Raw genomic sequence first — 10906 nt, forward strand, 5'->3', positions numbered from 1 at the left:
TGTAATTTCTGGCTGTTTCCCTTCCCACCAGCCCTTAAGTAACTACTGTTCTGAAATCTATTACCATAGATTATTTGTTTAATGAAATTCATGTACATGGAATAATAAATTTGTACTCTTTGTGTTTGACTTCTTTCATCTAACGTGGAGATTCTGAAATTCATTCATGCTTGAGCATTTATCAATAACTTGTTTCTTATTGTCGAGAAGATATTATATGAACATGCAACCATGTGTTTCTCATTCTCCAGTTGATACACATTCGCATAATGTTTAGTGTTTGGCTATTTTGAATATGTTTTCTTTAAATAAACTTGTCAAGTCTTTCGTTTATATATGGTTTTCATATTTTTAACTAAAGGAGTTGGGGTAAAATTATTTGTTTTAGAGCCAGGATACGTTTAATTTTATAAAAAACTGAATAGCAATATTCTACAGTGGTTGTAGATTTTGTTTATTTTTTATTAGAGAAGTTTTTGGTATGCAGAAACACAAGAAAGCACTTTCCTTATGCCCTCCGTCTCACACAAAGTTTTCCCTGTTATTAACACTTTGCATTCCTGTGGCACTTTTGTTACAATTGATGAAGCAATATTCCTATAAATATACTTATTAACTGTAGTCCATAGTTAACATTAGGGTTTATTGTTTGTATTGTACAGTTCTGTGGTTTTTAAATAGTTTATTCTGGTATCATATATACAAACTCTTATATTACCACCAACATTTAGTAAGGTTACTATAATTAAGTTCAGCCATTCTGATTGTATGCAGACAGTGTCTCATTATGGATTTAATTTGTATTTCCCTGGTGACTAATGCCATTGAATGCTTATGTGCTTAAAGGCCACCTGTATATCTTTTCTGAAATGTCTTTTCTAGTATTTGTTTCCATTTTTAATCCAGTTGTTTGTCCATTTGTTCTTGATTATTAATTGATTATTACTAATCAATTAATGTAGATTTTTATTATTATTTAGTGATGTGATTTACTTATGCATTCTGGAAACAGGTCCTTGCATTCAAACCCTAGCTTGCCTTTTCAATTGTTGATGTTGTGTTTGATGGGCAGACTAGGGGAAGTAACCCTCTGGGTTTGCACAGGACTGAAGGGTATCCTGGGACACAAGACTTTCAGTGCTAAACCAGGAAGGTCCTGGGCAAACTAGGATGACAGGACATCATGAAAATCCAACTTACCTTTTTTTTTTCTTTTATGTGTGGTACTTTATGTGTCTTCTTTAAGAATTCTTTGCCTAACCCCAGGTCATGAAGAAATTGTCCTGTGCTTTCTTTTAGAATCTCAAGACACTTAGCCTTTAGGTTTTATGAATAGATTTTGGATGTGGTATGAAATCGGTGCTAAGGTCTCCTCATGGCCCACTCTTATACATTTGCAGCGCTGTTTGTTGAAAACACTTTCTTTCCTTTCCCCATGAATTGCCTGAGCATCATTATTGAAAAAAAATGCTAGCTATTTATGTCCTCCAAAACTTTTTTACTTAAAATATTTCTGTCTACTTTAGAATATTTACTTAAAATATTTCTGTCTACTTTAATTTCCATGTACATTTTATAATTAATTGTCTCTTTCTAAAAAAAAATCCTGTTGAGATTATGACTGGGATTACAGTGAAATTTTCAATCAATTTGGGGATAATTGTCATCTCACTATTAAGTTTTCTAATTCATAAACTGGGTATATTTACCCTGTATTTAATTTTTCTAAGAATTGTTTTGTAGTTTACAATGTAGAAGTCTTGCATATATTTCATTAAATTTATTACTAAGTATTAAATGTGTTTTATGGTATTTCTAATTGAATTTATAAAATCATGTTACTACTTATTTATAGATATAAAATACTTTTCCTATGCAGTCTCTTTTTTGATCCACAAAAGAACCTTGTATCTCCTGATTTCATAGTTTCCTTATTTTATAATAATGTGAGTATACACAAGAAAGTAAATGACTTAACCATTGATATGGGCTTTGGGTGTTACAAATTAACCCACAAAATTCATTTTATGAGTCTAAAATTCCTTTTGTGGTGCTTATTTTTTTTTTTTTTTTTTTTTTTTTTAAAGGAAAGACAGAGAGAAGGAAGGAAGGATAGAAGGAAGAAAGGGAGGAAGAAAGGGAAACATCTTTTAAACATTTTCTTGTTTTATTGTATTTTGTTTCTCCGTTTTTGTTACATGGGCTGGGGCCGGGAATCGAACCGAGGTCCTCCGGCATAGCAGGCAAGCACTTTGCCCGCTGAGCCACCGCGGCCCGCCTTGTGGTGCTTATTTAAATGTAGTTGGCTCCAATGTTTGAGTGTATTTATTGTTGACTTATTCATTTGTGCTAAAAACATCAGAGACAATTAAAAAGTTTAAATTACTACTTACTGATAAAAATAAAATGATTATAACAATTCTAGGATTTAAGAAACATTTTAGTTTTTGAGTCATTGCCTCTTATCTCTTTAAGCCACCATAAATTCTTAACAATTACTACTGATACATAATTATTGGTTGGAGCATTCCCTGATGCACAAGTTTTCCAGAACAGAAAGAAACTGCCTTTCAAAAACTCGCCTATCACAGAGTACAAGGTTTATCAAGATAGGCCTCTTATTAGGGATACTTTTTCAAACGTTTTGTGGGAGTTCTTGTCTCACAGCACTGTATTGATTAGCATGATCCAGATACAGCCTAGAATTAGGCAGTGCAGGCATAATTCATTATTTCAACTAAAACACAGATGCAAATTTTAAAAAATTAGAGGAGCGCCCACATTTCTGCAAGAATTCCTTGAACAGCTATGATAATTTTTTACAGAGTGAATAATAGCAATACAAATTTGAAGGTAAAATGTTAAAGGTAAAAATTTAAATGACTGTTTTTTAAGATATGACCAGACTTCTGAATCCTCTTTTAGTGTATGTAGGAAAAAAAAGCTAACTTATGATGAAATTGGACTAAAATACCTTCAGGAGATGGCATAAGGATAAGGTAAACATGAAGCTCTAGTGTGATAGGTTTTTGTTTGTTTTTTTGTATGCTGTATGGTGGGGTTACATTTCATTCTTTTTCCATGTGAGCATCCTGTTATTGCAGCACCATTTGTTGAATTTTTGCTTGTTGGTTTGTTTGCTTCCTTGTTTGTGTTTTGGGGAAGTGCATGGGCCGGAAATTGAACCCGAGTCTCCTGCATGGTGGGCAAGAAATCTACCTCTGAACTACCCTTGCACCCCCATGACACAGTTTCAAATCTATAAAAACTAAAATATGTAATGGAGTGTTAAAAGACCTACGAGGGGAGATGAGTATGATTTTTTAAAAACATTAAAAATGGTTTTTTACTAGGTTTTCTTCTTTCTTTATTTCTCAAAAGTCATGAAAAGTAGAGTGAATCTATTATTTCAAAAGGCAGAAATGAAAAATTTTTCTCTCTGGAAATCCTAAACCCATGCTTGAGCACTCAAAATTGCATTTGGGGTTTCAGCAGATGACAGTAGCCATTACACAGATGTTCAAACATTAGTTCATCATGAAACATCTATGAGCCACAATTTCTTCTACTGCAAAATGCAAATACTTATATTTCTAATAAAATTAGTTGAGGTAATATTTGGAGTGTGGTAAGTAGGGTGTATTCAGGTTATGTAACTAGTTTGTATTACCCCACCCACTGTCTATTGGAGATGCTGCATATTCTCTCCAAACAATATGTACTAGGACATGATTACATAAACCTGTGTTCTGAATATGATTCTAGTGTATTCTAAAAAAAAAAGTAAATGTACCACTGAGAGGATTGATAAAATGAGATAGACTGGCAGATCTTTTGCAAAAAGGATTGTCTAAAGGTCATTTTATATTCCTTCCTCAATTGACTCATGTTCTTTTTCCGATTACTCTTGCAATCCTAGCCTACCTGAGATTTCTCCTATTCCTGATAATGGCAAACCTTTAGATTGTCTGTCATGCAAATATTTTTTTCTCTAAGTTATGCTGTTTCACATTATCTTCAAGATATCTTCTAAGGAGTGAAAGATGCCTTGCTTGGTTAACTTAGAATTTCCAGAGTCAATGGCAATGATTGTTAACAAAGACAATGCTGGATTTTAGAGTTCTTCACCTCTACTTCAAAGTCATTAATACCTTTTATTAATATGCTTCCATGACATATGCTAATATTCTTCCCAGGCTTTACAAATAGCTATCTACCCAATGAGGATGATTGTCTTGGCACCACTGCTTGCTTTTGGCTTTAAACATTATTTATTAGTTTCTAAATGGTTATCATACAATTCACCTTATTTTCCACCTCTTCATTTGACTCATCTTTGGGGAGACTCAGGATTGATTGTGAGGGGCAGAGACACATAGAAGCTGAAGTTTGGTGAGTTTGAGCAGCGTTTTTCAAGTTTTATGAAGTTCAAACAAATACCAATAAAAGTCTGTTCATGAGCAATCTATAGTCCAGTATGATCTTTACACCAGTATATGATAAATACCCATATAGAATAAAAGCATATGCCTACTGATTATTAGACATGATGTGCCAGGAACTTCTAAAAAGCATTTTATAGATATTATCTTTTTTAATTCTCAAAAAAAAATCCTTTACAAGAGGCATTATTATTTACCAACAAAAAATGCTTTTGCTTTAATTAAATGAGACAATTAAGTAATCAGTTTGCAGAGCTAATAGATGGTAGAGTCAGAATTGACCCTTAGTATCCACTCTACATTGGAGACTTAATTCTTCATTAAGTCAATAAAAAATCAATATTTTCATTGTTGGAAACTAAAAAAAAGAGAAAGATAGCGATTTAATTATCTATCTGTATATTATTCTAGAATTTAATAATTTTAAATGCATTAATTAAACACTGCTACATAGTTTTATAAGGTTATAGGTTACATATATAAAATTAAGGAAACCGGTTTATTCATATGATTTTGTATTTTTCAACAGTTTCATCTTTTAAAATATTATATGTTGGGCGGGCCACGGTGGCTCAGCAGGCAGGAATGCTCGCCTGCCACGCCAGAGGACCCAGGTTCGATTCCCAGTGCTGCCCATGTAAAAAAAATATATATATATATATATAAAAAATATGTTGATAAGTGTGCATCCATTTGAGGTTACATTGCCCAGGCATGCTTTTATCTATATGCATTTGTGTGCCTGCTAATTTCCTCCTCTTTTTGAAATCAAGTGTTTAAATGGCTGGCAGGTAAGTTAGCTTGTATCATTATTAGCCCATGATTTTACTGTGTGGCACTCAGAAAGGAGCTGTCCATCTCATTCTTACCTCATTTCTTGGCTTGTAATCTAATCCTTCATTATTTTGTTGTCTGCAAGTATTTCCTTTCATTTATAAAAGAAGAGACTTGAGGAGATAACTTAGAGTAATTATTGATTTAGTGTTCTTTTGAAAAGGCAAGATTTATCCAATACAATTATCTTTTCACTTGATGATTCCATTGCCTTCTTTAAAATACAGCCCATTCCCACAGCAAAAAAAACAACAAATGACAGCAACACATTTCTCATTTTCTCTTTATCTGTCAAATTAATCATATTTAACTCAGTAATGGAGAGAATCAAGCATTTTGGGGGCACATCACATTTTTGTGTAAATTGTCAACATAAAATTTGGTTTATTGAAGAGAAAATTTGCATTTTAAGAGATCCAAGATATTTAAGACATATGGTGTTTAGATGACTTTTTAAAATATAATTTTATATTAGATATTTTATATATTAAAAATGTTTCATTTAATACCATTAAATAATGATATATCTGATGACACATTGCCAAGCATTGAACTATTTTAGTAATGCTGTGTTGCAGATTAAGTGACTTTCAAATAAAACAGTGGAATTAAGTGATCTGTTTTGAAAATAACCATGTATCTAGATTTTATTTAATTCACAGTGATGGTGTTTTCCCTGAAATTTTCCTAATTAATTAGTGTTTCTGAACTAAACCAGGTGATCTTAGGAGAATTATGCTTCCATGATCACCCAGTTGCATTTCAGAACAACATAGCTCTAAATGCAGCTGTGTGCAGGCATTTAATCTGGTCACTGTCCATTCCTGCTGACATGGAAAACTTTATTCAGGCTTTCAAGTGTGTGTTTTTTTGGTTTTTGTTTTTGTCATTTTATCTGATCCTGTACATGTATTAAAGGTATTAAAGGAAGCTGTTTCCTCACTTTCAAATTCATGGGCACGCTTCCTTGGAGTTCAGCATATAAAAAACAAGGTGTGCTTGAACATATGCTCATACAAAAACCAATATGCAAATGTTTATATCAGCTCTATGTATTATCACCAAATAATGAAAAGAATCAAATGTCCTTCAGTGGATCAACAGATAAAGCATGATACATCCATGCAATAGAATAATACCCAGAAATAAAAATGAATGGATTATTGCTGCACACAACAATCTCAAAGGCATTATGCAAAAGGAAAGTTACATACTGTATGTTTCCATTTATATGGCATTATCAAAATGATAAAACTGTTGTGTCTGAGAATAGATCAGTGGCTCCCAAGGGTTACGGGTAAGGGGGGATTTTGTGTTTGCAAAGGGAAAATGTGAAGGATTTTGGAGATGATGGCATTGTAATATATATTGATTTTGCTGGTCATTTCGTAAACCCGTAAGTGTGTTGAAAGTTTATATTACATCCTCCAAAATGTCAATTTTAGTTTGCATTAATTTAAAAATTAAATTAATTTATTAATTAAGCACAGCCAGGCTTTGGAACAAGCACAATTTCCCCGATGATTCTAAATCAGTGAGCCAGGGATATAGCTCAGAAATGTATATTTTTCATACATATTCCCAGGAATTGCTCTATGATTTATAGAAGTAAAAGAATTATCTCATTGAAATCTAACTAGTAGAGTTGTAGAAGATGGCTAATTGGAAGATATTGATTTGAGAAATCAGGAGGTTGTCAATGACTCATAGTTTTATATTGAGAGTAGTGTCTGGTGCAGAGAAGACACTTAATAATTAACCTTCAATCAATATTTATGAAATGGTTATTTTTAGGGATCAAAGTAATAAAGTGTGTCTAAAAGCCCAATTAAAGTTATCTAAACTTTCAGGACAAGAACTACTTTGAAAATAAAAATGGTGAGGTGAAAACCTAGGTACAACCTCTAACATACTATGAAATATAACCACCATTGTATTTTTCATTGTTTTGCTCTATTCATTTGTGTTCTATAGCAAACTATTACTATGTGACTCCAAATGTATTCTTGTTGTTCCAGAAAGCAGAGTCTAAGGCAAAAATTATATTAGAAGTACAATTCAAGGTGACAGAAAAGGGATGTTGGGCAGAGAAGATTGAAAATCCAATACACAGAGGCATTATTGAGTAGGTAACTACTGAATGCAAGCCAAGCCTCAATTTCTCAAACAAGTTCTCCAGGAAGGCAAGTCAAATAATTGTTTTAGTACATTTTTTAATAAGACAAAAGGGGGAGAATTTATATACTGCTCTGATATCTCTTTGGTCAGATATTTAACCCACAGGGCAGTGATTCTTGCATTTCCATGGACACGGGTACAAATGTGGGTTTTGTAGAGTTTTGTTCTTTGGGATCAGCAAGTAAGCCCTTGAGGCAGGAAGTACAAGCTGTGATGGGTGATGAAGTTCTGAATTCAGTCTCTCCTAGAGTCACCTGATGTTCATGAGAACCCACACTGGACTGTGTGCCATCACAGTAGCGGGAACAAAACACAATTGAGGGCAGGCCACGGTGGCTCAGCAGGTAAGAATGCTTGCCTGCCAAGCCCAAGGACCCAGGTTTGATTCCCGGTGCCTGCCCATGTAAAAAAAACACAGTTGAGGCCAAGAGGATCTAAAATTGGCAAGAGAGGCCTACTCTTTCACACCTTTCTGTAAGTTGGCAGCAACAGTTTTGGTTTTATTGTTCTGCAGGCTCAAATATCTGGCCTGGAACAAGGATATTTATTATTAAATAGCCAATACTTGATCTTTCCATTGGCATCTACTACTTGGGTTCAGATCTTATTTCTGACACTTTGTTTCTCTCTGAACTTAAGCAGTTAAAATGTTGAGTTTCAGTTCCTCAAATGAACAATAGGGACAGGAACAGCTATGCAAAAGATTTGGAGGAAAATGGGAGAATAATGTATGTAAAATACTTAATACAATGACTAGCACCTCGTAGATGCTTAAAAAAATATCACTGTTATTTTATTTGTAAGGATGGCAATATTTATAAAATTATTGGAAATTTCAAAGAGAGAAAAATGTGTCTTAACACTCAGTCACCTGTAAAGGTGTATGAATGGAAAAGATTAAATTACATAAGAAAGCCACCTCAACAGTATTTTGATTGTGAAAACATTTATTCCTTGAAAGGCAACTCTATTAGCAGACACCTAGGAGGAGTTTATGATAGGATGGTCAGTGTGAAAAAAAGACAAAGCAATAAAGAGCTTTGGGTTCAATAGAGAAAGTGAGCAGAGACTTGAAGTGACTTGATTTGAATTTGACACAAAAGGGGGATGTTAGAGACCAAATTTCAACATAATGAATGATGAAAAGTCATTAACATAGACTCCTTAAAGAAGGTAAATTTATTGTTGTGTTATGTTCCAGATGACTTGAACAACAATGATATAATGGGCACTGTATAAAACACAATTTATGTCCCACTTACAGGTTAGTAGAGAAGAATCCATAGATAAAATGGGATCGGTTCAGTAACTGAATATAGCTAGGCAGTATGAGGTCATAGGGCACTTATTTTTTCCTCAAACAGAAAAAACGTCATAGGAAAAGATGCATAAGAGTGTAACCCTAAAAGGGAAGGGGGCGTGAATAAAAACTAAGAGCTATTCTAAATGCTGAAACACTTTGGAAGAATAAAATAAGATCATTAAGAAATAACTCAGTAAAAGAAACCCCCTATCTAGTAGACTTCAAATTTGCTTGACACAGAATAGAAAAATAAGGGAAAAATAAATGTAGACCACACACACTTGAAAATAAGTGAATAAATCATGAATGTTAAGAAGAATTTTTTTTTTGTATATGATATATGCCCCAGGTCACATTACATTCTTATTCCATGTGAGTATCCCGTTACTGCAGCACTGTTTGTTGTTGAATTTTTGTTTGTTTGCTTTTTCTATCTTTATTTTGCTTGTTTGTTTGTTCTGTGGAAGTGCATGGGCCAGGAATTGAACCCGGGTCTCCTGTGAGGCAGGCGAGAGTTCTACCACTGAACTATGGGTGCACTCCCAGAATGATGTATTTTTAAACAGTTGATAAACATTCAGTTGATGGAATCCAATTGTTTGAGTCAGCTCAGCTCCCAGTATGATTAAATACTACGTTAAAAAATAAAAAGTTGTAAATAGTTTTATCAACTTAAGAGCTTGAAACAAAATTCTTCTCAGTATTTTACTACTTTAGTTTTCATAACATGAAAGGGCAGGCTATCTGAGAAAATCTTTTGTATGACCTGGCACAGTCAAGTGACAATCGATTCATACTTGTTTTGTCAGACACCATTCTCTACTATTTATTAAATTAAAAAAAAAAAAAGACTCCAGTTGAACACTTACTTAATGTCTGTGAATACTAAGTGCCAACCCTGTTCTGTTTCCTAATCACTTCATTTTCACTATCTTAACATTTTTCCCCATGAAGTCATGACGATCTCTCTTTCTATTTCTTCTCTTCCTCATATTCTGAATACTGTCTTCTCTCTTAGGAAGGGAGGCTAAGAAAGAAGTATATTGAAATATATGATAATAAATCATTGTTTCAAGGTGCTCAAAGTTACCTTCAGGGTCTTTGCTTACACTCAGATCATTAAGTAAAGATATGTATGTATATGTGTATGTATATGTATGTATATACATATGCACATATATATGTGTGCATCATACACACATACGGAACTATATGAGTGTATATGAGTATGTGTTTGTGTGTGCCTGTAGGTGCGTGTATTCATGATAAATTATTTCCCTTTCTAGTTTACTTCAATTTCCTAGAGGTATTTATTTTTCCATCTGAAATAGTTTTAGAATTGTTATTGTCTTATAGAAAATGGATGCTATATGGGAAGATGGTCAAAGGAGTTGAGTGTTACTTATGAAGAAAAGAAGGAAAGGATGGCTTAAAGTTTGTTAAAAGGAAAACAGTTAAGTTTGGTAGTATCCAACAATATTTATCACAGAATGGACTTTCATAAGTTTGTCTGTAGAAACAGACAAAAACATGATAATGATATGGTTATTGGAAAATCATTGCCATGAATTAAACTGTTCAATTTTGTTAATATTAAAATAATTCTAGGCTTCTTTGCAGATGTTTCCCATGTGTGCACTGTTTCTCAAGAGAACAAATTCCAAGGGAGAGATTCAGCTAAATTCTCTTTCCCTGGTGTGTTCCTCTTTATCTTTAGTAGGGAAATAATAATATGAAGTTCTAATAATTATTTTAAGATTCTTTGGCATTTGAATTAGCATATTTTTTTCAGATTTTCTGTTAAAATATTTTATAATATCTTTCTTTTAGTTCTTACTGTTCAATTTTTCACTGTATTTATGGTTACCAAGCAATAGATGGTGCCCTGTAATAAATAGAAATTAGAAAAGAACTAAAAAGTAGACTATGGGATATCTAACTGTGCATCTGAGGTAACCATTGTATTTGTGAAAAACAAAATCACTAGGAAGAAGCTATCTTGTAATTGGTAAAAGTAAAACATGGATTAAGATAAAGGGTGTGATGAGATGTGTATCCATGTGAAGAGAAAAACATTTGTATGAGAAAAGTAATGAAAACCATTCACTTTTCTTGAAACTGCTAATGATTTTGTGGTAGTTAGGAAGCT

At 33.2% G+C, this 10906-nt stretch overlaps 1 protein-coding gene across 1 annotated transcript in view; it reads left to right on the top strand.

Moving 5' to 3' along the window:
* Nucleotides 1-10906, top strand: part of PCDH15 (protocadherin related 15) — a 1748268-nt gene that overhangs the window by 242262 nt on the left and 1495100 nt on the right. The gene's annotated exons all lie outside the window — the stretch shown is intronic.

This window comes from Tamandua tetradactyla, chromosome 13 (assembly GCF_023851605.1).
Source record: "Tamandua tetradactyla isolate mTamTet1 chromosome 13, mTamTet1.pri, whole genome shotgun sequence".
Taxonomy (NCBI): Eukaryota; Metazoa; Chordata; class Mammalia; order Pilosa; family Myrmecophagidae; genus Tamandua; species Tamandua tetradactyla.